At 44.0% G+C, this 24,342-nt stretch overlaps 1 protein-coding gene across 4 annotated transcripts in view; it reads right to left on the reverse strand.

Moving 5' to 3' along the window:
* Positions 1 to 20,854, reverse strand: part of LOC106788816 (ankyrin repeat domain-containing protein 50) — a 35,727-nt gene extending 14,873 nt beyond the window's left edge. For 2 of the 4 annotated variants that reach the window (XR_001381946.1, XM_014752413.1), the window contains exon 1: positions 20,500 to 20,854. The gene's annotated coding sequence lies outside the window, so the exon portion shown is untranslated. The remainder of the gene's footprint in view (positions 1 to 20,499) is intronic. The other 2 variants (XM_014752412.1, XM_014752411.1) reach the window with 1 other exon arrangement.
* Positions 20,855 to 24,342: the final 3,488 nt, after the last annotated feature.

A 24,342-nucleotide genomic window follows, 5' to 3' on the forward strand; every position in this document is an offset into this window, starting at 1 on the left:
ATGCATCGTCACCTTAGCACGTTGCTATCTTACATACATATTCTTACGTGTAAGAAACGACAACTGTCCTCGAGTGTCACGAAACGTAAACATAGTTTGGCCCGGTTTTCTTTTTCCTCTTGGTCGTTTGTCCTTCCTCTTCTCGTGAATCTACATTTTCGTTCCGTTGAAAGAAAAATGTTCAAAAATATCTCTTTACCGTGCTGCATTGTTGACAAAAAAGAAAAACAGTAAAAGAAGACATTATGCAATCTTTCGCATTGAATAGAGACGTACAAACGCGTCGATCATTGAGTACGTGGACGCGCGTGTCCTACGTGTGGGATGTGACATCGTATCGCACACACGAGCGCAAACTTACTCGACCCATTTTCTAACAATGCCGCAGCCGTTCGTTTATTATTAGATACGGAGACTTTGATACTCTCGCTGTCGGCCCAGACACCGGGGAACAAAGAAACGAATCTAAGCGGTGGTACAACGAGCACGCGAATATCCTCAATGGAAGGAGGGTTTGTTGGTTGCATGCGCGCTTTTAGCTCGTCGCCATTCATCTACGATTTCGAGACCAGATTTCCTTACGAATCGCGAAAAAGGTACCACCAAGGTGGTCGTTTTTCGGTACCGAGGTATTTATATAAGGAATAAGCCACAAGCAAACACGGTCTTTGCCGAGCACGTTCCCTTAGAGTTTGTTAGACGCGTTTCTTCCGCACCCACAATTTCGACTTAGCAAATTCGCCCTTTCTTTTTACGACCACGGCAAAAGGCAAACGCCAAAAACGCCAATTACCTCCTTGCCCTTCTTCGATCTATAAAAGAATATATGAATTTCTTTCTCTCTCGCGTCGCCGAGGTGGTCGCAATTTAAGCGGAATCCTCGCAGGACTCCTCGAACGACCCAAAGAGGACAATGACGTCCGTCGGTCTCCTTGACGAGGAAATTCAACGAGCTGGCTAATCGAAACAGCTTCTCCCGAGCTAACCACTTAACTCGAGAGACCGATCCTTGGCCCTTTCCCTATTCTTTTCCTCCCCAATTCGTATAGTTCCATTGCTATAGAAGTTTGCGACTAGTATGCTTCTAATCTCGCGCCTATTCATTAATAAGAAAAAGCCGAATCTCGTTGACCGATCGAAAGGGCCATAGCACGACAAAGTTAGCTGAGTCAGAAAGGACGTCGATCGCGTGACCCTTTGCGAGATAATCAAAATGTCCCGACGCTTATTTTTACCTCGAGCCTTGATGGATTATGGTAGCTAGCAAGTGATGCATTACCTTCGTCCAATCGGACTTGGAAAATTCTTCGATTGAACTAGTCGTCTGGCCGATTTGATTAATTAAATAATCATGCCCGTGATCGAAATTAAACGAGACGATCCCGTGTATTGATTCTTACCATTTCATTGAACGTTCGAAAGTTCGAAACGGACGAAGGCTTATCCGTTTGGTCAATTTTTCTTCGAGTTTTGTAGAAAATAAGCAAAAATACGACAACGTATTAAACGTAGAGAGCTCGTATATAGAGGGAAATATATACGGGCGCGTCTTGGGGCGTTTTAAAGGCGGCCCTTTCAAAAGCTTCTGGAGCTTTTACGAGCTCGGAGCGTTGCGTTCGCGTCGAAAAGAGCCATGCTCGTTGTCGTTGCCGTTGTCGTCTCTTTTCCTATACGACGTCGTCCATTCAACCCTGACACAGCACAGGGACTACTTCGTGTTCTCCAAATGGCTGCGCAGTATAAAACAACGCTGTGGTTCGCGCTTTACTCTACAATGCCATCGTTTTTTTCTTACAGCTTACGGTAGAAATAAATAGTCTGATCTAGGTGGCCGGTAAAAAGGCTTAAGAATTGGTTGCAACGTGGAAACAAAAAGAAAAGAAAATTTGAAGCAACTTCTTTTTATGTGTTTCCGTTCCCACGTTACGCTTTTGTCTACTCGCACACTCTTGTATCTCTCCCCTTTCGTACGTACGCGTCAGGGTTGCATCGATTTCCATCCCCCGCCGCTATGGCGACGACGACGACGACGACGACGACGAGGATGCCGACGGATCGGCGCGAACCCCTCGTACCATCTCTAACTTTATGGCAGCGTGTGAACTTTCATACGAGTATACTCTCGACCCTGTCGGCTCGGCGAATAAAGCGATTCTTAGACCCTTTATTGGGAATTGCGGAAAGTTAGAAACGATCGGTATATTTAGTTTGGCTCGATTCTCTCAATTCAATAGAAATCTTTGATTGAATGTAAAAATACTCTAACAATTTAGATATATTTAAAGGAGTAAACGTTTAAGAGTACTCCTTTTTCGAAAAGAGTTAGTTTTATTTTTCCTTTTTGCGAGTATAGAATCCTCGTCGCTGGAGGGCTGTTTTTTTACGATAAAACGAAAGGAGCGACGTTGTACAAACAATGAGAGAAGCGTTGCCTCGGGTAACTCGCAGTATGCGCGGATCAACGGCGTTGCGCTGATGGAGTTAAGTGGCCGCTCGGTGCCACCCTAATTAAGTTAGTTAGTTTGGAGGTTAGTGCTATAGCAAGAGAGAGAGAGAGAGAGAGAGAGAGAGAGAAGGTAGGGCTCGCATTAACTTGCTGGACGCGCAGAATGTGGGAAATGTTATTTACGAGGTTCTCGAACGGCACGTGGAATGCCTGGACCACGAACAGCTAGTCGACCCGAAACTACCACAAATTATTCTACATTTATATTCCTCAAATAAAAAGCAAACGACGCTTTATTCCCATCTCCCCGGGTTGACTCGTCTACGAATCGAAGAATGTTATCACGTTTTTTATTCGAATCTAGGCTGCCGATCCCTTTTCATTGCATAGAAAATTTCTTCCGTAAGAGAGAGATATAATGGAAATAGGTTTACGTGTAATTAAACGTATCAACCGAACGAGAAACTCGTTTCCGACGTAACAATTATGTTGGAAAAGAGCCAAATTCGTGGGAACCGGTTCGGATCGACCGAAAGTGGACCATGCGGCGGCGGTGTACACATACATAAGTACGCGTAGGAAGACGAAAGAAAATCGAACGTCTAACTTCGAAAGAGAAAGAGACAAAATCAGAGATTTGGTCTCGCGAGGGAGAAGAAAAAACGAAAAGGTTCTTCTTGCGAGCTCCGATATTTGTCAGAAAAATCCCCCAAGACCCAAGCTGTCACGGACGGATAGCAGAAACGCGAAGGAAGCCGTAGGGTGCTTTTCCCACTCTCGGTGCATCCCCTCGAGACTTCTTCAATTTACCCTCTTCTTTCATTTTAATCCACCTCTCGTGTCGGTGCACTCGCGACTCTCTGAATGCATATGCACGTACTTTCCGTGCGCGTGCGCATATCCAAGAGCAACGTAGGGACAAATCGAAAGAAGAGTTTCTTTTTCCGCAACCCCCCGTGTGCTGACCTTCCGCCTGGCGTAACGCGAGACAAAGTAGCCACTTGCTTCTCGAAACGTTCGCGTATTATAATATCGCTATGAAAAGCGAAGCCTTCTTTTCGATGCAACGTTACGTTACACTCTTTCTATTCATATAAAATATCAACGGAGAGAGAAAGAGAGAACTTGTCTGTATTTGAAAGAAACGCGCGCTACTATTTTATCCAGAAGAGTCGTTGAATTCTATGCAAATACGAATCGATTTACTTCATTTCGTAATCGATGCATTTGATAAGAAACGGGCGGCGTTCTCGTTCGACGACAGGTGCAACGAGGTCATCCAGCCTACGACGCTACGTTTATGGATACATCCACCGTTCCAATTTCCAACACGCGAAAAAACCCATAGATATAATGTTGAACGTAAGAGTCTTGGAAAATATCTCTACTATACTAGGATTCGTGGTATTTATGTGCGATTCCGCGACAAACGACACGCGACATGGTTTATACTTGCCTTACCGTATACCGTGAAATACGACGCTCTTATGGAATCCGTTTCATGGCGTTCCACGCGCTACATATCTACATATGTTTGTACACGAACGTACGTATATGCGCACGTTCCGTTTCAATTTCGCGAGAGTACCCGAGGAGATTTAATTGTGGTAGGAAAAAGGCTAGAAGAAAATGACTAGAGTCTCCCTCTCTCTCTCTCTCTCTCTCTTATTCTTTTTGTTGGTAACTTTAAAAGCGTACTCTTAGTAATTTTAATTTCATTCCACCCACAGCCCTTGTATCTACCCGCAAAGTTACCTTCCACTTTTTTTTATTTCACTAGCGTTATACGTCTAAAGCCTGTACATTCCCATAATGCAAGTCCGATCGTCTCGCCTTTAATACCTTTTTCCACGTGGTTAAATCGTGCGCGAGAGAGATGGCGTTTGGAATCCGATTGGAATTAGTAGCTCGGTGTAAAACGTTCAGGTATAGAAACCTCGTGTACCTTGACGAGCCGAACGAGCCTAGGATAGCTTGGAGATACTTTCAAAGATGCAACGACTTTTAATGACCGACTGCGAATTTGCTACTTTTATAGTTAGGAAGAACTTAATCTTTAGATTAAATCAGTTCTTGGGATGATAATCGAACAATGCGAATAAGTAAAAAGGTTTAAAAGTAGAGATTAGCTAGTGAAAATGAAAGCAGAAGAATTGTAAGGGATGGCGTATTAAGATGCTAGACAGGACAGGAAGTAACTAATCAAAGATTAATCAAAGAATGTCCAACGACGATACAGGACGTGCCAAATATGTCTCGTCCCAGCGGTGGCACGTTTCCATCGAGGAATATCGAGTTCGTGCTTGGAATCGGTCGTTTCCTCGCGTTAATCATCTATACGAGATTAATGCAATTAATACGTGTCACCTTTGTAAGATCGGCGCGCCTAGAGGTTCGATTCTCTATTCGCTCGAACACTGCGAAGGAACACTGGGAAGGAACACTGCGAAGGCCCACGGACGAACCGGTTTCCAATGGCATTTAAACGTCCACGTTCGCGTAACCGTAAATGGTCAGAGATCGCGCGACTAACAATAACTTACGACAAATTAACGGTCCTCTTATCGAAACGCCTAGTCCAACTGTACGAACCGATTTAACAAGCTGCTACTGGAAATTAATGAACGACACGGCAAGCAAGTGTTTAGAAGGGAAAAAAAACACGAAAATGGTTCTTTTCGAAACAAAGGCAGTTCGTTGCACGCACGCACGCACGCACGCACGCACGCACGCACGCACGCACGCACGCACGCACGTGATTTACGATATGACGTCCAGCGCGATAAGTAGTTACATCCGACGGAGCAACAGATAAGAAGCCATCCGGGATCCGCTATAATTATTATATTTTTCCTTCGCGGCGAACTAAGAAAATAGACAAAAGGATAGAATTTGGTCTTTCGGAACTTGGACCAAGCAGAATCGGGGGAGATGCGAGAGAGTCGTCCGGTTGGATTACGAGGTCGTCCGGTTTCGAATTAAAATATAATTTTGTGAAAGGCACCGGTGCTGGTGGTGGCACACGCGATGACTGTCGCGACGAAGAAAAGAACACTAAAAACTGGCTGACTGCTGGCTGGCTGGCTGGCTGGCTGCCTGCTGCAAAAGGAGTACGGGAGCGGAAAATCTGAAAAGCTCGACTCTCTGTGTTTTCTCTCTTTCTCCCTGGTGCTGCTGCTGCACTTGGCTAACACTCTATTCCAGCCCGACGACGAATTTTGTTGCTAACTGGATGGAACGCTTTTTCTTATCCGTTCGATCTTCTCTCCGAATCACTCTATTACGTAGGTATACTCCTCTTTTTGCGAGCGTGCGTCTAGAAATAATCTCCAACTATCTTTTAATAAAATCATTCGAAAAATGATGCTCTCCTTCTCCCGTATCCTTGGTCTAAAAACAGATCGCTTCCTATTTCCTACGCGCAAAGATGTAACGATCGTAAAGCGAGCTTCCAAATGAGAATCTTCAACGGCGAGGAGAGAAAACTAGGTCGTTAAGCGTTTTTCGATCTTTCTCCTTCGAACGCGGGTTCGCTGTATTTCTCTCTTTCCGGGCCGTTCTTTTCGTTTTTTCTCACACCTCGCTAACTTTTACTTCTTTCTTCATTTTTTGTAGACATTCGCCGAGTATCGAGAGAGAGAGGGAAAACAAGAAAGTTGTATACACACGGGACCCGCGTGCGTACGAGCAGAGATAGTTTTCTTTTGGGGGAAAGGTCGAGGCTATCTTATTAAACCTGCGGTATCTTTTTTGCGTTGTTACGAAGCTTTTAGCCTATCCTTTATTCACCAAAATTTGAATATATATTGATGTTTAGCATACCAGCTAGCCATACGATCGTAGAAATAATTCGAGCAACTTTCGTTCTAGGGGTAAAAACGATACGCTTACGTTTTGCGCAAAAGTTCTCGATTTCAAGGAGATTGAAATCGAACGAATGGAAGTAGGGTCGATAGAAATAGATAGGGGCATGAATTATAGCAGGTGAGAAATATTAAAAGCGTCTAATAAGCGCGCGAGACATTATAACGCGGCTCTTAGAGTGCTACCAACGTTGGAATGAATTTTTCTTCGTGGTAGGAAGCCACTTGGTTGAAATTTTAAAAGCAATTACCCACTCTTGAAAGCCGCCGAGAAGTCTTGCGAGCGTTTGGACACGCTCTAGTCTTTTTTTCTTCTTTTTCTCGCTCTCCTTTTTTTCTCCCACTGTTCAAAGAATAACCCTTATCCGTATCGTCGAAAACGTAACGAAGGTAGCTCGTTATTTAATCGCTTTTCATTATATCGAATAGAGGAACCGTACGTATCTTTGACGCAACCTGACGCAACCCTGGCGCAATTTCGATCGAGCTCGAGTACAGAAATTTCAAGCAAAGAAATTTCATCCCCTCGACGAGTTTTCCTCGATGGCAGATATTGGCCGCGGACTAGATGTCTCCTACTGTCTCTCTCTCTCTCTCTCTCTCACTCTTTTTCATTTTCCAAGCGCGCAATATTGTTCACGTGGGACGGACGATAAGGAGTGCCCTCGAAACTCCTATATACTTTCAGATGTGTCCGTTTTCTTTTCTTGCGTTAGAACGGATAAACAAGATAATATTGTTCCATTTATCGAAGACTCAATACTATCCTTTCACGATGGCTAGAAAAATACGCGGTCGAACCGAAAGCCATTCGCCCCACGATCGAGTGTTAACTCTTCTTCGAGAACAAATACGTTAACCCTTTTTTTTCTTTTTTTAATCATCGATTCGAATTCACGAGGTAGAAGTCGAATCAAATAAGTGGCGTGCGTCCTCGTTAGTCGCTGCCCGAGTTTCTTTTTTCTTTTGTTCCGTTGTTCGACCGGATGAAAAGGAAGAAAGAAGAAAAAAAAGAAAAGGAGATCTCACGAGAGGCTTTATGCTTGATGATATCGTGCGAACGAGCCTTCGTTTGCACCGGCGACGGTAAGTAGTCACCTTTCCGAGAGATTTCAATTTACTTGGCGAAATCGTGACACCATTTTTACCAAGAGACGTTGAGAAAAATGGCTCGCGAGATTGGAAAAGGTGTCGGTCGAATTAGAACCGAACGCAACCGAAAGGTAATCGATTATGGGGTTTCAGAAAAGCGGGCGTTTTGGGGACGCGCGGCGAAAAAATGAAAAAAGAAAAAGGAAAAAGTCAGGGTTGCGGTAGGGTTATCTTCACCGATGCAAACTTGCCGTTCAATCAGCCGGGTACGCATTATTAAGCTCTTCCATAGCTCGATGCAGACGCATAACGCGATTTTGCATAAGCTCTCGCGATCGAAATCAGCAGAATTAAGCGGATTGCCTTTGTGCCGTTATTCGGTCGTTACTCGCCGCCGCCAGGTTTCGCCAACTTTTCGGACCAAGCGCAATTTCTTTTTCGTTAACTTTGATTTTTGTCGCGGCAGAGACGAAAAGTTTCGTTAGAAAAGTATTCATTTGGATTGGACGCTTAATTGGCCATCTCTCGTCGCTTAGTTGGTCAAAAAGTTTTCCGTAAAGGAACTTTCGCGGCCAAGGAAAATCGAAAAAGTAACGTAACCTTCACCCCTAATTGCGCTCTCCGAGCAGTCCTAGTACGAAACATAAGGAACGACCAACCCCGATAATTACTTGCAACCCTAAACTCGGAGAAAAGAGTCCAACCGTAATTATCTTGATTAAAGGGTAAGGCGCTATCGCGAAACGTTAATCTCGTAAAAACGGCATCCCGACTCGGCATCACTGTAATTCGAATTCTCAACGGTAAACAATGCGAGCAAATATACAAGGCCTCTCTTCGTATTTCCCAAATTTAGAAAATCGTCCTCGATTGTAGGTAATAAATTATTCGAAGCTGCGAGTTCTCTCTCTCTCTCTCTCTCTCTCTCTCGTTGATTCGAAAACTTTCCTAATCGAGTGCGCAGCTTTTGCAAACTCGATACGCGTGCAATCATTTCAAAGGTGTCTCGGACTTTCCCACATTTAGGTACATTAGTAAAACCTTCGAGAGTCCTTGGCTGGTACAAATTGAAAAGAAAAAAAAAGAATAAAGCTCTCTCTCCCGATCAAAGTCCTCAAATGGCGAAGAGCCCTTTTCTTCTGTCGCCGCGAAGCGTTCTTTGCTACTGAAAATTTGGAGGGTAGAAAGGGCTTTCTGTAAGAACACGAGATAAGGGCAAAGGGTATAAAATGGACGAGTCATAAGATGCCTACCCAGATGCCTACCCAGATGCCTACCCAGATGCGGGACAAGATTTCCCCTTCGGGGGGCGTTCGGAATGCTAGTAGCGTGCTTGCAGTCGTACTTAAAATTTAAGATCAAGAGGGGTTTTGCCGACAAAGATGTAACCTCCTCTCTTACGAATAATAACCAGAGAATATCCAGCGTTCGCGAAAATAAAGTTAGCGTAGGGAAACCATTGCGTTCCGACGATTGGAAAGTAAGTAATAAGAGCAGGGAGGAAAGGACGGAAATGGAGCGGAATGGAAGCTGAGAAGAAGAGAAAGAAGAGAAAGATGAAAAGACGGATCGCGAAGTAGGGTTCACCTAGTAGAAATAGAAACAACAAAGCGGACTTGTATTGTAGTCGAGCGCCATTGTCCGCGGGCGTGCAGCAAACCTACGCGAGCTTCTTCTCCGCTCGCGAAACAAAGCCTTTCCGACGAGGTCTGCCAACACTCACTCCTGTTACACGCGCCCTAAGAAGCATTAATTAACGGCATCTCTGTATTCGTCAAAAGGAGCGAGAGAGGGAGAGAGAAAAATTCTTCTACTCCCGTTCAAAGATTAAATTGGAGATAGTAAACTCGTCGTCACTCGCGTTTCGGATTGATTTTAAAGGATGACTTTAATCAGTCGTCCGATTCATCGATCGATATTCCAATCAGACTTATGTTAGTCCGTTAATGGACCCATATATATAATAATTACAACGCTTCTACCGTTGCTACGTAAATGTTCGAACGAACGAACGCGTATTTCCCAAAGACATTAATCATTCGGATTCGAACGTCGCGCGACGCGTTCAACGAGCAAAAAGGGATGAAGGACATACATTAATCTTCCCAATCGGCTAAACTTCGCCACTTGAATATTTATACGGTTCGATTTTTGCTCGCTCGGAGGACATAATTGACGAGTCTATTACGAGAGTTAGGAAGAATATTGTCTTAGTCTTTGTTAAAAGAAAAACCAAGTGGGGAAAAATGTTCGAATCGCGAGGAACGATCGAACGGTTTTCCATACATAGGACGAGTGTGACATCCCGGAAACAGATGTCGAATGGACGTGACCTTTTATCCGGGAGCTTGTTCGAATACCTCCTCGTTATTTCCGATACAGAGATCGCTTATTTCTAAAAGCGATTGAAAGAAAATGACGTAGGAGAATACTAAGTACTATTTACTCGATACGAAGTCCGAACAATGGAAGGTACGCATATTTGCGAGTGATAATAACGTACGCGCAGTGGTCCATCTATCGAGAGGGTTAATATGACAAGACGTTGTAACGTCCTCCGAGTTTACAAGCCAAGAGCGACGGGAAGGGCCCGACGACGAACAACACGGTCATTATGCGGAACGGCGTACGTTATAAGCGTGTACGTGGCACGTCGACGCAAGAGCTTTTAACGAGTTCCGCCGATTGTTCTCGACGCGACAACGACGACGACGACGACGACGACGACGACGAGGATCACTGAACCAAGCAAAAGACGAAGAAAAATCCATACGCTCTCGTGCCATCCATGATAATTCTAAATAATTCGGAACTTTGACTGTTGAATATTCATCTGATATTAGGGAATTGCGAGGAATGTTATTTCGAAGCAAAGGATAGAGTTAAAATACGACTTTGGTCGTGGGAGAATTCCCGACGAGTTATTTCGGTATTGGATAGCTCTCGACTTCCTTTTCCTTCTTTTTTCTTCGGAGTAAAAGACAAATTTCGTTAGGAGGTCGGCGGCGAGCTTCTTTATTACCTTGCCAAATCGAAATTTCGACGTTCCGAGAAGGGAAAAAGGAGAATCCGTATTAAAGAGGAGCGTGTCGTGCCACCGAATTCGTTGAGAGCAGGTCTTAAACGTGCTACGTGAACTAACTGTCGAAGAAGAAAAGGACTCGCGTCACGTTTGACCACCACCCAACCTGGACGGAAGCGATCGAGATGAATTCCATCCCATTCAACTTGGATCGCGTATATTTCCTTTCAATTAGAATATACATACCTATTTGTTTCCAATGATTTATGAAATTGACTGCAATTTTCTATAAATGGTTTTGCGCGAATAAGACTGTTTTAGGTATGGTCATTTGTGAGATAGAAGAGAAGTTCCATAATGCAGAGCACACCGCGAACCATTTTTCCAAAGGCAAAGTAGCTTGGCGAACGTGATACGCAAACGACTCCGAGAGGCTTGGTCACGTTGGAAATAATGCTGCTGTAATACCGTCTAAGTGTGCGTTGGGATCGTCTTCTCGTCGAGAAATGTACAAGGAAATAGAGATGATACAACGAGGATGAATCACGCAGGATTATTAGCTAGGATTTGTAATTTTGCAACGAAACGATTTACGTTAGAAAACACGAAACGCGAAGTTAAGGAGAAAATAGAAAAAAATAATCGGGAAACGAGGCCGGTGTTAAGACATTCGTTCTTAGATCGCGCGCGCGTTTTCAATGCGACGCCGTGAAACGCCCGAGGGATTTCGGATGTTGGCTCTAGGGGCACGCGTAGGGTTCTTTCTTTGTCTCTTTCTCTCCCCCTTTATTTTTTTACAGAAACACTATTATCAAACGTCTAGACGACCAAGATAAAAGACTGAGAATAAAAAAAGCGTCTGCGTATCGTGGATCAATGATGCGCGACAAATTGCTCCGAGTAATGGAACGAATAAGATACAAGAATGACTTTCCTTCTATATATTAGATTTTCTATAATATTTAGTCTGAAAAAGAATAAGCATAGTAAGAGAGGAGTTCCCTTCGCGCAAACGCACTTGCTCGATAATTGCAATCTGGACGCGAAATTGAAGTGGCAATTAGACGGAACCTCTGGACGAAAAAAAAAACACTCTTTACCGAATCGAAGTTACGATCTCTCTAGGACAGGGTGGCGACTGCGGCTTGACGAGGAAATAGTACAAATCGCTCGTAGAGTAGTCGTAGCTGGGTAATTAAGCCGATTTATTATTTTAATTGGATCCTCTAATTGCCGGCTTAATTATTCATTGTCGAAAGACCTTCGACGTTTGTGGAAGGACTAAGAGAGCTCGCGAGCTATCGACAATCGATATGCGCGCGCGCGCGCACACACACACACACACACATTCTTCGCATACGCTGCCAAGCGCTTTCTTTCCATCCTCCGATCGATCGGAAACAGCCTCCTCTCCATTATGCGCGTGGAAAATGGCGCGAGTGCCGTATTAAATCTGCATATTCCTTTAGTAGAATCGCTATTCCTCCCCCGACAATAGATACGATATAAATCGATCTCAGTTGTGACACGACGACGATAAATCGATGCGCCAAATTTTTCTCCGAATGTGTGCGGCGCTCCTGCCGAGCAGAGTAGGCCGAGAAGGAAAAAATTGCTCCTCCTCCAACTACGAACGCATATTGCGCACACATGGCGCGCGCGCGCCGAGTTGGAGACATCCGGTAGCGATACCCCAGGATTATAATGGCCCTCTAGTTCGACGACGCATTGTATTCCAAAGATTACGACACATTTATGATGAGAACGATTTAAATATGACCTAGCGTCTTTCTATGAATAGTAAATATCTAAATGAATAATAAGCGAGATGGTAAACTATATACGGTCGAAAGCGCAGACAGACTCTCGTCTCTGGCCGCATTTACAAGAGGCCCGCATTTACAAAGGGCCCACACGCGGCGTTGTCGATCTAGGTACGTCGTCTTAATAATCGCTCGTCCCCGCTTCTCTTCCCAGCAAATGACTTAACAGGATATCCTCCGTGCGCGATTCGCTGCGTGCGTGACGCGAAACTCGAATAACTACGCGGATATAAATTGTTTTCGTTGCTAAACTACGTAGGAAATACACGTCGATGATATCTTTTATCGAGTGAAAAATTAAGCACGCTCTTCCCGATGGATTAAGCATTCGAAAATATCTACACAATACCTTCCTACGAGATTATTCGACATAACGATCCTGCGAGAAGAAGACGTTTCTGTAATTCACAGGCGGCGCCGAGTACTTTTTCATTGGTCTCCCTGAAGAACGATAAAACTCGAGAGACTCGCTCCTGTGCTATATATATCCGGAATATAACGGCTCCCCCCTAAGTCGAAACACGAACTCCGTATCGAACTTGTCGTCTACCCCCCCTCGTGCGTGCCGTCGACAGCTCGTTCTTACTTCGATAAGCAGCGACCTTTCTCCAATTCGACTAAAGGAAAAAGCGATTTAATCGCCGAAAATTCATTCCGAGTTATCGCCAGTTTCCTCGCGGTAGGCGTCTTCCTCTATATTTTGCTTTAGGGCCAATTAAAATGATATCGCTATCCTCCGTCGCCTACGTTGTTCGTTCCGAATCGACTTCCGAAACGACTTCCGAAACGACTTCCGAAACGCTAACGAAACCGAGCGACATTCGCGCTTTTATTCGGACATCCTGTACTTCTCCTTTACGATAATATTTTCTACGATTGTCTCTTATCACGCTCGCTAAATTTTTATCGATAAACTTTGTAATATACAGGCTTTATAATACGGCCGAAGAAGATCCACACGCGAACGCGCACACATGGCCCGATGTTTAATTCATGACGATGCATTACTCATTCATCCGTTCTATCATGTGGAAGGTACTTCCGAGAAGAATGCCGTAACAACTTACCGAAGGCCTTCTCTCTCCCACTTCGATGACTCTGTCAGAATCGCGTAGTAGGCGCTTTCGGGCATAAATTGGAAAACTCGTTGATGTTTTTCAAGATTCGCTCTTTTATCGATGAAAATTCGAAAGAGTATTGTGTCATCGAAGCGATGACCAATCTATTAATTAAGCCAATTACCTCGAGCTCTTTGACCCCGATCATCGAAGAACAATAAGATGCGAAGATTCGCCTTCGCTCTCGACTCGGCTGACCAACGCTTTCTATTTTCAACCGGACAATCGAGCCCCATTTTTTCCTAGATCTCTTGGAATATCTTCGAACGAGACTTGAAAATCTCTGCTCGCATAGGCGTTCTCTCCTTGTTACGTAACCTACAAGTATCGCGAAGTTGTGCTCGGTTTCTTCCACAAAAGGTTGCTACTGCTAAAGAGTAGTTTGGGTTTGGAAACGTGGCTCGAAATAAAGCGCCACCCTGTAACGACGTGCACACTCGTGAACTGAATAATTCTCGAGCCCTCTGCTGAACGAGGATGTCGCAGATGCTGCAAATCGATACTTTCCTCCCCCACCCACCCATTTCTCTCTCTCTCTCTCTCTCCTTCCCTATTTAGTGCACTTTACGTTTGAACGTCGAGCAACTGTTCCTCTCCAGCTCCATCTCGGTACTTTCTCCTCTCGTCGTCGTTCACGCGACGTTCTTCTCCTTTGCGTGTACGTCGCTCGATAATATTCGACCCGATCATTCCCCGAGAAATCATTTTCGACAATTGCGAATTTTCCAAATTATCAAACTAAACGGGCTCGAAATTTCAACAAAAGTCTTGTATCCGTACGTTTCGTCATCATTTAACGAGATTATTATGCAAACTCGCGCCATCGTTTCTTCCAGCGATGATATCATCGACGGGAACAAAACCTTACCTAAATGAAATTTCGCCAAACGACGTTTCCGTGACGTTCTCTCCGTGATGTTCTCTCCGTGACGTGACTCGGTCGAAGACTTCGAATTAACAGATAACGTTCGATATAACGAGGAGCATTCATAGATGCCTTTCCTCTCTTTCTCTCTTTATTCCATAATTTATGAGTTAGTTCTCCCTCCGTTGAATTTCATCACCCTTCACAACGAAAGTTTCCGCTTTTATCGCTGGTTATCCGAACAATTTTGCGTCAAAATGTAATCTTAGATTCGTCCAAAGAAATACTTAGCATCTTTTTTTCTCGTACGGTTTGCGTGCATGGAAACAACATCGAGTTTCCATCAATTTCGCGATTAGAGATACGAATCTCGATAATTATTATTATTATTATTATTATTATTACGCATCCCAGACTTGAATAAAAAAAAAAAAAAACGGCAGCAGCTCACGGCTGCTTTCGCTCCGCGTGAAAATTATTCACGACTCTAATCAAGAGTGCGTATCCTCTTTTTTCTCTCGAGACTCTCGACTGAGATTTACGATTTTCTTCCGAGATCGCAGAATTCAGTCCATTACGTTTATTACGCTCCCGCGATCTTTCTCTCTATCTTCATCACGATGTTCGCCTATTTCTAAACGACCATTTCTACCACGCTGAATCTCTAACGAAGCGTAAATTATTTTTACAAAACAGCCCGACATATTATTCACCTCGAGGAAAATCAAAAATTACATGCACGAGAGTGAATCCTTGGGGGAGATCGCAAGCAGATAAGCGAAATGTAGTTAAAAGAAAAAAGGAAAATAATTTTTAGATTCGAATTGACGAGTGCAACCAAGTCCGAGAGAATAATCCTAAATGAACGCGCTACGGCTGGATTGAAAGTTTGAATTATCGGATTAGGTTTTAATCGAACGAATAAAATAAGAAGGAAGCGAGAAACACAGAATAAGGAAAATACCGAAGACGAGCGCTAATAGATTAGAATGACGGTAAAGGGATTGGTTAGGTTCGCTCGAACAATTTTTCTCATGCCAACGAGCTCGAACGCGCGGAGGACATAAAAGCATGGTCACGACATCGCTCCCCTCAGAGTCGGAAAGCGCGAGCGTTAAATTAACGCCAGGAATAAACGATTCCAGCAACTTGGACCGCTTAGGATATCAACTATCCGTACGTGTTTCTGTTCGAATGAACGATCGTTCAAAGTGCTGCGTTTGTGCCAGCAGCGCTAAAGTGAAACAACAAATTAAGTTTCAGACAAAACGAGAGGAGTTGACGACGATCGAACGCGAACGAAGGGAAGGCTAGTAGAAAGGGAATGTTGGAAGTCAACTATCCATGGAAAGGCGAGTTTCGTGACTGGACTACTTTGGAACATTGAATTTCCTTTCTAAAAGGGATAGAATTTTCTCAACCGAGAGGAAGCAATAGGAACTCTTTCCTCTTTGCTCGTCTCGAGGAGAGAGAGAATCAAATTGGAGACGTTTACGCGACCAAATAGTAGACGGACCCCCTTAAAACGCCAACCCCTCGACTTCAAGGTTCTTCGTTATTAGGGAAATTTTCCGAGACCTTTCGGCAATACTTTTCTACCACAAGCAGAGAGACAATATTTGTCTATTTGATATATTGATACGGTACGCGCGGCATGCATACATATCTCCGTGCATGTTTTTTTTAAATATCTGTGTCGAATATCTTCCCCAACGATCGAACTATTTTATTCGCGACGTTTCGCGTCGTCCTCTCGTCCGATTGATCGACTACCACGTTCTACCGGAAATGAAAAACAGTTAAGTGTATTTGATAATAGAATATAACAATACATCAATAACGTCGAGAGCAAAGGTGCGCTTGATATAACGTCGATTTGTCGACTCTAAAGAATTCAAGGAAAAAGAGGAAAAAGAAATAAAACAATAGCTGGTGACCGTCCATCTCGCGAACGAGCTTTCAAGGGTATTTGCGCGAGAGATTATTTGCTCCGGTGCTTTTGTGTTTTTCCTAAAGCAAATAGAGAGAGAGAGAGAGAGAGAGAGAGAGAACACGCCACCGCGCAACTCCGACTCTCTTTCCCTCGCTTTCTCTCGATGCATCCAAATGCATCCAAATGCATTTTTCCGCAACCGGGTGGTGTTTCGTCGTCGGACGATTTTCCCTGGTTATACGTATAACGAGGAGCGTTGAAATTTTCAGCACGACTCGTCGTACTCGACAAAGCGTGCTTTATTGAATTTCGCGCTAAAGCGTGCGCTCCTCGCCTACTGCCCAACGAAATCATAAACGAAGCGTAGTTCTATCACGACGTGATACAATTATTTTCCTCGACCGCGTTACTCTTTGACAGTAATGGTCTTTTTAGAAAGAAAAAAAGAAAAAAAGGAAAGGGCCGCCTCCTCCTCCTCCTCCTCCTAGGAGAAAGAGCCGATTTATGAGCCCGCTCGGCTCTTTCTCTATATTGCTTTTCCGATATTCCGTTCGTTTCGTTACGTTGATATGCTGCTTAACGAGAACGTTTACCGATGCAACGTTATTCTATTAACCCAAATACGCTGTTGAAACTATTTCCGACTATGCAATGTACTCTTACGGCCGCGATCGATCGATATCGAAACGTATGCTGCTACTAGACTACACGCGAGGGCGATAGAGTTAGCGAGCCCAGCAGGTTATTGACATTGAAGGAAGCGGATCGATACTCAGCGTCTCAATGTCTGCTCACGGAAGTAGAATACTGATTGCTAGCATAAAGCCCATTGTGTCGGGCGCGCCTCGTTAAATATGGAGTATGGAGGAGAGGAAGACGCCCGTAGAAGGGTGTGCTGGGTGTCCGTCGTTTCGCCTTGGAAACGCGCGTAATGCAACCCGAGAGCCGAACCAGAGCCAAACCGGAGCCAAAGCATCTCAAAGCTTTGAGCGAGCGAGCGAGCGTATCTGCTCTGCGAACCACCCGCCGTAGGGTTCTTCGAGGGTTCTCCCTCTCTCGTTATCGTCTACTACTACCTTGCGAGTTCACACACAATTCTACCCAACTAATCGTTTTATCGTAACGCACTCTAATCGATAATAAAAGTTAACTCTCGGTAAGACGAGATATCGCGAGATTCTCCTTTCATTTTTCTACTATTCTTCGCGTTCGATACGATAAATACGATTATCTGCTAGTATCGTCGATTATATCATCCAGCAGTTCCTATACCACCTATAAATATACTTTTGTGGTAAACGGAGAGATGACGCGTACGTTTCTATTCCGATCGTATGATCGATATCGGTGCGCCGCCTTCTTTCGGCAAAGCGTTAACGACTGCGGACATTAACGCGCCGATTTCGTAGAATTCCACGAAATCATATCGAGAAAATGTTTCATAAGGAGCATCTCTATCTTTTCTCTTTGTTTTGCGCATCGAATGAGAACAATGAGCGAAAGAACGAGCGATGCAAAGAGAAGGTAAAACACGATCGCGAACTTTTACATTATCCACTCGGGAAAATACATCCTACATCCAGCGATGCTCGTTATATACATGCAATCGTCATCAAAATGGCGAAGTAAAAAGGAAAACTCGGATAATTGTTGAACATGTAACATTGGTGTACATGATCAATCTCAAAGCCGAAAATACTATTGTCTACCATTTCGTTCCACGGTGCGCAAACTAATTCCAAAGCGATTCGAAATGAAACGAAATCAAACTGGTTGTCGTAGGGAAAGTTTGTATTTTTCTCTCGGCAAAATCGATAATTGTTATTTGATTGATAATTGGTATAGAAGCGACAAAATCAAGCTAGGCATTAACATATAACTATAGTAATTGTATCGAGTGGAAGGGAGACAGAAGCACGTCCTCGTTATGCTGGAAGTCGTCGAGTATATTTACTTGGTTGAATAGCCCGGACGGTCCGTTTCGTTCTTTTGTCCGCAGTCCGTGTCTAGCAATTGCAGCTGCAACGCTCGAGACAGCGCCATTGCACTTTTTCTCCCCCCCCCACACCGCTCCTCTTTCTCTCTCTCTCTCTCTCTCTCTCTCTCTTGCGCGCTCTCCCCGCGTGCCAATATTAAATTCGACCAAGACCCTTCCTTCCACTTCTCTCGTCTAGCCGCGAAAACGAAACGCTCTTCTAACCGGTTCAGGGTTAATTGCTTTTAAGGTGGGATCATTTGGGAAATGAAATTAACTAAGACATTTTCGCAAACTAATTTCTCGAATAAAGAAATTGTATCCATCGCGAGAAAAGATTCGGGGTCGCGATGCCAAGTAGCATACGAGTATTATTGGGTAGTAGGATGCTTTCTTCCTATCAGAAACTCGCTTTTTGCGCCGATGGAAAGACGAATACGAAAGAGTAGCAGCTGGGTCAATGACGTCACTACCTGTCTTACAGCTCAGCTCAGCCGTGGGGTATGGGTCAGCTTTGCTGGCCATGCTCGACGCGTACTTGCGACTGGCTTCCTTCTTTTTGTGGTGCGCGCGCGCGCGCGTACACACACACGCACACATCCGGAGACCCTACTTAGCTCTGCTCTACCTGCATCTCCGTCTATTCGAAGTTTATGGATCGTTGGTGCACGCGGTGCATTCTCACGAACCTGTTTCGTAACAAAACACCGACGGCGGTCCGATATCTCGGTCGCGCGAGCTCTTCGAGCTTATCGAAGTGCTCTTCTCCTTCGTCCATCGGTCCCTCCGTCCATCGGTCCCTCCGTCCATCGGTCCCTCCGTCCTTCGTCCTTCTCTCCGCTCGCTCAACACAATACGCGATCGATACTTTCTTCTTCTTCTTCTTCTTCTTTCCTTTTTCTCTAAGAGATTGACACACGCACGCACGATGAGAGACGCAAAGGAGCATCCTCGTTCTGTACCTACGACTATAGATAGAAATAAAACGTCGATCGAGAGAAGGGCAAACTAGCTGATTAGCCGACAATAAATTCTCCTTGTGTTCACATGTGAGATGAATTACATTTAAATCGATCAAAATCGATGAGCAACGTCGACGACTGCACCTGCACCTGCACCACTCTCCGTGCGCCTTCCATTTCTACTGAAATTTCAATGAATTACAATACTTGCTAGGGTACTTTTCGACTATTTCCTTCGAGTTTTGTCTTCTTCCGCTCGTTTCTATTTCAAAACATCGATTAGCCGCTGATTTTGAAAGGAAAACAGGAGTATATTAAATTTTTCGATGCAACAATCGAGAGGAACAAAAACGATACTGAAAAGTATAAAAACATTTGGGAATGTTTTATTACCTAGAACATCATAAAAATGGACTGATTGCACAAACTGCTCGCCACGTCGATAATTAACGACGAAATATCTCAATGAAAATGTTTATATTAACGAATACGTAATTAAGCCGATAGTGGTTCGCTTTCGAAAATGAACGCGAGTGTGTTATCGTAAACCTATGTAGCGGTAGAAAATATAATCATAACGTACTTACGTACCCACTTGCAATTTTCGATGCAACGTATAATTTAAAGTCCAGCTTGCTCGGAAGCATCTAATAACGATGATTACTCGCGGATAGAATAGTTGCGTGTTCTATCGACGATATCCCCCCGACGACAACGCGTATCCTTCAAATACAAACGATTTTCGAAACGCAAAAACATTGTTTCCGTAACTTTAATTTAAAAAACAAGACGAACTCGATTCGACGAATACTACACTTTGGCTGAGTGAGTGACGGACGGACTGACAGCGAAGAGAAAGGAAAGCGAACCCTGTCACTACTCTCTCGTCGGAGTTATTTCGATAATCGAAGTTTGAGAAGTACGTTTAAGCGAGAGGAAGATATGATAACACGCATACGCGCGTGTGTAAGTGCGTTCCCATACGAAAAAGAAAGAACCGGTAAAGAGAGAACCAGTTTTCCGTTTCTTGCTTACGGAAATACGCCTGAATGTATCTGCCATCGTTACGATCAAACGCTTCTATCATTACGATTTTATCATCGACATTAATACGATACGAGGATTTTATCGACTTAGGCTAAACTGCCTGTCTTCTCGATCGATACGACCTATCGCTCTTTCTCCCTCTCGGCCCTGCTCTTTTTTCCGAGTCAGCTCCGTCCCTTTGTTCTTTCGCGTTAGCCTACTAGAGAAAAAAGTTCAAATGACGCGAGACGAAAGAGGAAGACATTTACTAGCAGAAATGCCACGTATTCCTTGAAACGAGGAAAGGAGGAAGGTCGGGCAGAAAAGCGAGCAAAAGGGAAAGCGTATATATTTAGTCCGAGTTCTTTTCTTACCAAGAAAGAAGGTGATAAACTAGCTGGTCCAACGGTTCATCCACGCTCGATCGATTAGCACAGACTTATGACAAGTACGCGTAATGGCGCCATAAACAAAGAGAATGGGCACTCCTCTTTGGGAAAACGTAAGCACGACGAGGATGGCGACGAGGATGGCGACGAGGATGCCGACGAGGATGCCGACGAGGATGCCGACGAGGATGCCGACGAGGATGCCGACGAGGATGCCAACGAGGATGGCGACGAGGATGAAATCGTCGACGCGACGCGACGCGACGCTTGAAAATACAAAAAAATGAAAAGCAGACGCGAACCCATCCACGGACGCCGTTCGACTGAGGCGCCGGCGTGTTTACTCCCCACTCCCGGACTCCCCCTCCATTGGCCATTCGATCGCGCCCCCACCTACGCGCCCGTAGCGCAGCGCAACCACCTTCTATTCGGTCTCAGCTGTGTGTCCTACCTTTCTTCCCTCTATATCCTTTCTTACCTTTTTCCTACACCTATTTTTGTCACTACATTTTCCTTCCACGTTCTCTTATCGCCGGACACAACCCAGACTAGATGAGCGCCTTTCGATAATTTCTTTTTATCGGTTTAAGAAACGTTATACATCGACCTAACGGTTTAGACTGTCAATTCTATCGGCAACATTACGTACGAGATATTTTTCTTATTTTCTTTATTTAAGGTGCATCTTCTTCCCGTTGGAGCGTAGCCCGATAAATCACGCTTAAATTCGAGCCGCACGTCGAAACGATAATATTTCACGGAGGGTAACGTATAGGTACCGAACGTATAACCGACCTACGTACCGTTACTTTTATGCGCGCGTCTATCCCGCGTTTCGTACCCCAAGACCGCATAATTCTTACAGGGTAAAGAAAGTTTTCTCTTTCGTCGAAGTACAATCCGAATAATATGCGTAGAGCCTGCAAAGTGCTCCTGCTCAAGACCGGTGATAGAAAGCATCTTTCGCCAATCCATTAATGGGCACATTCGACGAAAAATCATTTTTAACGATCAATTTCATTGTTTTCGAAAGTGTATCTATTTTATTCTTAGACGGGTCTTTATTACATCCAAAGTTATCCATAATCGGAGCTCTCATCCGTAGGTCTCGCCTTCTCTCGTTATTACGATGAGTCACAAACTGGTTCCGCCTTACGCCTTAACGAATTTTCAACTGACGATCTGCATCATTTCTCAATTACAACGATATCAGTCCTCTTATCAATGATACGTTAAAAATATACTTTCACTTGGATTTTTGGAAAGAAGACATTTCTTATTTGCCGCCTTTTTGCTTTTCCTTGTCCGCTTCCTTCTAGACGAATTGTCTAATTAGCATTTTTCTAATTAATTAACATGGAAAACGCTGGACGTTGCGACGACCGTTGCATTCTGAATGACGCAAGACCCGTGATTAACGAGGTTAAGGCTCTACCTCGTTAACGGTGCTACCAGTTTGACCTTTGTACTCGACGACGCATACAGATGTCCTTTGATGAGACCACTTTGCTGTCATTTAAGTAGAGAAATATCTTGACTCTCTCGAAGAAAAACAAATAAAAGTGCATCGAACTAGAAAATATCGAGGATGCTTTCGAATCCTTTAATACCACTGACATATATCATAATTAAGGAGACAGCTAGGCGAGAAATTTCGCGGCGAGGGCATAATGTGCAACATTTTTGTACTTGGAAGCACCTTACTTTAATGCACGAGTTCTTCTCTTAGCTCTTAAAAATATTGGAGCAACGCGAGCTCCATCCTTTTTCCACCATCGTGGAAAGGCGAAAACGCATAGTTTAATGCTAGTTCGGTCTTCTTAGAAGGATTCGGAAGTTAACAGCAATATTGGAAGAATTATGGTCGTCGAGCAAAGAATTCGGATATCCCGGAAATTTGTATCGGTCTGGAGTATCTTCCGGGGGCCCCTATTCTCGCGTATCCGAGTAGTACACCGGAAGCGAGGAGAAAAGTTACAACAAAATACTTTTCGTAGTCGGCTAGGAAATAAAAAAGTTCTTATCATTGGAAGAGTTGTTATTCGTTTCGACGACCCTACGCGCTCTTTCAACTCGTACATCGTACATCGAAAATTGTGTTACCCGATTCACGTCGGCCCTCTAATAATATTGCTTCTCGGAGATATTCGATATTTCGATATTTCGACGTCGAAACTAAATTAGATGGCAAAGCGTCGGGAATCGTCAGAGATATCGATAAGCGTTCCAATGCCGCGATTGCTTTAAACAGCGACGAGTAGATGTCTCATGTTAGGTTCGTCTTACTTTCAACAAAATCCAAACATTATGTTCTCTAAACTTTGTCTCCTTTCTTCTTAAACGCGATTAAACGGGCTCGACGAGGTCTTCCGAAGAAATTTGTCGTCTCGGTGATTAAATTACTCCCGCGCTTACATAAATAATGGACAAAATAAAAGGAAGAAAGTCCGTTTTACGTAATCGTCGCGTAAAACGAAAATGCACGATTCTATATCCGATTCGTCGAACTTATGTAACAGTGGCAGACTCGAAACCATACAATCGTAATTGCATAACAGTTAACGGTTAAGGTAGAAGCATTTTGCGCTGTATTATCGATTATTATTGGTACGGCATCCGAACAGAGTCGAACCGAAACGAATAACAACTCTATTGAATTCTAGAGCAAATGATATTTCTATCGCCGCGTGAATTATAGGAAACGGCTAGATCGGTGACGCAAACCAAGCGCACCTGGCTGCGTTCGATGCATTGTCAAACTAAGAGACGTAAACACCTATTCTCTTTCTCTCCTTTTCTTTTTTTCATCTGGAATTATGAAAAAAAAAAAAGACGCGCGGATAAAATCAGTGAAGCGTACGATGCTCGCGATCTTTCACGAGAGCTTCAGTTTCAAGACGAAAAAGCGGCGCTTGTTAACGAAAAGAACCATCGGAGTAATAAAATATGTACGGGACTCGAAACTCGAGATACTTGGCCGATCTCGCTTGCGTTATTCTATCCGCAAAGGCTTAATTACAAATTAAAAGAAAAAGGCTAAAATACATAATTACTACGGAAAGCGTAAGGCAAGCCAATTATCCGTTTTCTACCTGGATATTTTCATTCTCGGGCCAACGCGAATCCGTTTGCTCGTCCTTCGGATTACGATTCGACGACGAGGAGTAGTAGGAAGGTGGTGTCGTTAATTGGTATTTTGGAAGATGAAATGAGTTTAGCTAGGAGGTATCGCTTAGAGAAGGCGAGTTTCGCGCTCTCGAGACAAGTCTGTGGCAACTTTCATTCTCGAATCTCGTGGGTTAGGGCGAAAGGCGATATTCAAGAATGACTGCTTTCGTTACGGTGTAAATTATACGCTGGAACGAGGGGAAATACGAAGAGCCGTAATGTGCTTTAAGCGACACGAAGAAATAATCATTCGTAAATAATTCCTTTCCGTTTTCCTTTAATTAACCGATTCATGCTAATTGACCGACGCCCGGCAGGCATATAATATGATAATAATTATCGAAAGCGAGGACGTTTCTTCGAATTTCCAATTGGAACCTACGAGATTTTCTTTCCCTCCTCGTTAACTTTAACGATCCTAAAGTAATCATGAAACTTTGGATAGGACGTGTCGCGACGCGTCGTGGAAACGGAAAAAGAGAGAAAGAATGGCAAAGGGAACGCGAGAAAGACGGTTTTAATCCCTCCACTTGTACGTGCACTCGCTCGCTCAGTGCAACTTTTTACCTTTCGGATATCCATTTTTTCGTTCGCGCGAACCGCGCTTTTCTGATAAACATATTTCGAGCATCGCGCAAAATATGAGAAAGCGAACGAATA

The sequence above is a fragment of the Polistes canadensis genome, unplaced genomic scaffold (assembly GCF_001313835.1).
Source record: "Polistes canadensis isolate GaletaPanama2010 unplaced genomic scaffold, ASM131383v1 scaffold_155, whole genome shotgun sequence".
Taxonomy (NCBI): Eukaryota; Metazoa; Arthropoda; class Insecta; order Hymenoptera; family Vespidae; genus Polistes; species Polistes canadensis.